Source organism: Oryzias melastigma, linkage group LG24 (assembly GCF_002922805.2).
Source record: "Oryzias melastigma strain HK-1 linkage group LG24, ASM292280v2, whole genome shotgun sequence".
Taxonomy (NCBI): Eukaryota; Metazoa; Chordata; class Actinopteri; order Beloniformes; family Adrianichthyidae; genus Oryzias; species Oryzias melastigma.
Genome location: NC_050535.1, coordinates 5,059,525 through 5,064,073, shown reverse-complemented (window position 1 = coordinate 5,064,073; position 4,549 = coordinate 5,059,525).

The following is a 4,549-nucleotide window of genomic DNA, read 5'->3' as shown; positions in this document are numbered from 1 at the left end:
TTCCTGCGGGTGGGTGTTGCTGCTCCAGCCCCCTGTGGCTTGTTTGGCTCAACACAGAATGAGATGTTCTGACATCAGGGGTTGAGAATGTCCTCCAGAAAAACTCTTCCAAATGGGAATAGAGGTTGTTTGGGTTTTATGGTAGTAACTTTTGCAAAGTCATGCTCAGAAACAGTAAATTTAAGTTCACTTTTACATTATTTTTTGTGTAAATATACAATATAATACCAAAAACTATGGATTTAAATTGCTTATGTACTCTTGGGTTGATTATTTTACCCCTCGATTGTGATCTACTTCCGATCTACTCCACTTAATCCAGTGTCCTTTCCCACTAATGGATCATTGCCGCTTCATTATATAACATCCTGTCACACATCTGGGTGTAATTACCTTCTGTTTGTCTGCGCTCACACGTCCCCGTTGCATTAGCTCGTTTACTGTCTATCATCCGTCACCCTAACTCCTCTAAAATAAACAATCCTTCAAAATCTGTCACACTACACACCCTGCTGTCATAACCAGGTCTCCACAATTAGAACATCCTTGTCAGCAAGGACAGCAGTTAATCTAAATGTGACACCAAACAAGATAAACAAGTAGATTAAAAAAATCTCATTACACACCTTGTGCACCACAAAATGATTTGCTATTGCAGATAGGGTATAATTCTAAATGTTGATGTGACACCGGTGTTATTTGGTTATTCTGGGATGGAACGTCGTGACAGAATCAAGGAGAATGTGTCGGGAGATGATGGCTGTCGGCCTCAGTGGGTTCTTTCATGACCCACTCAGCAAAAACACCTGCGAGGTAACTCATACGTTTAATTCTCAACTGAACGTGTGACCACGCCAAACTTACTCTAATCAAATCACTGGAATAAACCTCGTCAGCAAATCTGGCAAGAAGGAAATGGGAAAACTTGGGAATAGGATGCATTACCGGCAGATCACCTTTCCGAGACCCGTCGTACGAGAGCCTCATCCATAAATCAACACGGCGGCGCATCAGCAACGTAATTCTGTTCCGTTCCTATGTAATAACTCGGTAAGAGCACTTTTTCCCGTCAGCGTGTGAATTACTGCATATCCATGACTTCCCTGGAGCACTTAGTCCCAGCTAACCTAAATCAGGAACAATAAGATGAAGGTGGCATTTCACGTATTGCAGACTCTCCAGCAACTTTCCATCTGCTGAGTTGCAGGATTTTTGGTGTCTGCTCTGATTCTCTCCCCACTTGTTATTGAAAGTACTTTTTCCTCACGCCACAATGACTTTGCTGGATCCACATCACTTCACAGAACAGGCTGGGATGAAGAGTCATTTATATGGAAATCGTTCACGTATTCTATCATGCAACTGCGATTTAGACAATGCCGGCAAAACAAGAATAAAATAAGTTTTAGAGTTGCTAAATGAGGATAAAATAAAACATCAACAAAGGGAAATCAGGTGAAATCAAGCTTGTTTAGTAGGAGTTCAACGGGTCACAAAACTCTCAGTTTGGATCGTCTCACGGTTTTAGAACCACCGTTTTGATCATTTTTTGGATCAGCAAAAAGAAAAATTTCAAAACATATTCATGGTAATCAAGCATATTTAAAGTACTTTAAAATATGGTTGTCGAACTCAATCGCACAAGGGGCCAAAATCCAAAACACACCTTAGGTCGTTGGCTGAACAGGATGAACATTTACTTGAACTACATTTTTTGAACTTTAAAACCGTAACTTTTTTACATAATAATGTACTAGAAATGTACCTACAATAATGCTAGTGTGAATGCTTTAAGTTGAATTTGGCTGCTAAAGATGCTAGTGCTGATAGCTGAAGATGCTGAAATTAATAGCTAAAAATGGTGAAGCTGATAGCTGAAAATGCTTAAGTTGATGGCTAAAAATGCTGAAGCTGAGAGCTAAAAATGCTGAAGCTGATAGCTGAAAATCCTGAAATTTAAAGCTTAAATCACTGAAACTGATAGCTAAAAACACTGAAGCTGATAGCTGAAAATACTGAAATTTAAAGCTTAAATCACTGAAACTGATAGCTACAAACGCTGAAGCTGATAGCTGAAAATGCTGAAATTCAAAGCTTAAATCACTGAAACTGATAGCTAAAAACACTGAAGCTTATAGCTGAAAATTTTGAAGTTGATAGATGAAAATGTTGAAATTTAAAGCTTAAATCACTGAAACTGTTAGCTAAAAACGCTGAAGCTGATAGCTGAAAATCCTGAAAATTAAAGCTTAACTCACTGAAACTGATAGCTAAAAACGCTGAAGCTGATAGATGAAAATCCTAAAATTGTTAGCTGAAAATGCTGAAGTTTATAGCTAAAAATGCTGAAACTGATAGCTGAAAATGCTGAAATTGATGGCTTAAATTGCTGGAGCTGATAGCTTAAAACACTGAAGCTGTTGCCCAGCTAAAATATTAGCTAAATGCCAAATAACCAAAAAAGCTAGCATGTAGCTGAAAAAAAATGCTAAACTTCAAAATATCCTAAAAAATTTAAACAAGTCTAAATTAGCCACAACAGCTAGCATCTAGCCTAAAAAATCTTAGTTAATGCCAAAATAGTGGTTGAACCACGAGCCATTTCAGCTTTCTTGTATATCCCTTGTGTTAACTTATGGGTCCAGATGACCCCACCCTTATATTGATGTGTTATCCCTCCCTCGACAAACGTGGATGGGATCTTGTCTGCCACGGACACCAGTGAAGATAAAAAACATCCTTGTTGGGTCCAGATGACCCCACTTTAACGTCCCTAGAATAGCACAAGGGTTACAGTGAAGGATGGATATTTATCTTTACACATAGCTATGCAGAAACTACACCTGTCGTACATGTCTGCAGCCACTTGAGGGTGATGTCAAGTCAGAATTAATTAGCTCCCCTTTCACTTGCTCTCTCTGCCTCTCCAGTGTTCCTGCTTTTGTTATACAGCCTTCCGTTTGACTCCTATTACCCGATGCTCCGGCATTACATTCAGCTCTGTATCCATTCACTCCACATATACATTTTTATATACGACATGTCTGAGTCAGCCCCACATTTTAATTAGATATGACTCTATATGTGACATTCCGGAAGATTTCCAACCTTAATGTTTTCCTGTGATGATAGATGTCTGAGAAATAGCCCAACAAAAGCGCACAACACGGTGATCTATGGCGCACATTAGACAACTTCACATTTACAGCCAGAGATGAGATACACTTTACGGTCCCGCAGGAATCCTGTCATGGACACACCCGCTATCTGCTGTTAAATTACTAAATAACATACCCTTGATTAAAAGGGTTGAATGCATGACTCACCATTAATTGATTCTTCCAGACGGCTTTATCAGAACTATCAGTCTTCATTTCACCGGGGATGACTTCTAAATATTCATGCATGCATTGATAAGGAGGTAGTTTGTTTCCTTCATGAATTGTGGATGATGGATCAATTGCTAAGCAATAATAAACACTGTGTCTGCTGAAGAACTTGTCAAATATTGAAAAATACAAGTTTAAAAAGCTTTTTTTCTTGCTTTAATTTGTGGGAGACTAAACGTATGAAATGAATAGATGAAAGCCTCAATCTTTTCCAATTATGTTATTTTTCTGCTTTTTCAAGAGAAATAATTATGTTTTATTGAGACCTTTTTGCCAGCTGGACTTGCTTTAGCACATTTTTTAAGAAAGGAGATTGGTCTAAATGTATTTTTGTTTATTTTCGGGCTGAAATAATTTTTGAAATTAATGAGAAAAAGAATACAGGAAGCAGATTTGTTGATTCTTTCTCAATAACAGTGATAATTAGCAGGTATTTATAATGATGGGTAGAGGAAAGCAAAAATCATCCCAAATAAGAGCACTTTTGCAAGACAACAGTCCAGCAGACTTGGATCAGGAAATGTGTTTGTTTACTGGTAGAAATGGACATTTCTGGAAATAACTCAGTTATGTCAGATGTTCATCTCAGGAAAGAAGGAAAAGCTAAACTACAAGTTCCTGCAGTTTTCTGGCTTTAAAAATTGCCTTTATTTTATAGAATCTACTAAGAAGTTTTGTCAAACCTTTTGGTTTTTACACTTGATCACATTTGTGCAGTAATGTGAATCCAGGTTTTAAGGTGGACCAGATGGTGTTACTTGTTTTATTTTTGAGCTAAAAAAAAAAAAAACATCATAAAAATAGTTATAGCAAAGACTGACAATATTGATGACAATGTGATGCTCTGGGGTTATGTCCTCTATTCTTTTTTACTTATTTTTATTTAGCCATCTATGCTTCTGTTTGGTACAGTGCTATTCACGTGATGTTCATCTCTCTCACAGGAGAGATTTTAGATTCCAGGTGCTCCTGTTCTTGGCCATGGACCTCGCCTCTGGCTCGTCTTGGCCCATGGACCTCGCTTATGGCTCGTCATGGCACATGGGCCTCGTCTTGGCCGTGGACCTCGCATCTGGCTCGTCTTGGCCCGTGGACCTCGCCTATGGCTCGTCTTGGCCCGTGGACCTCGCCTCTGGCTCGTCATGGCCGTGGACCTCGTC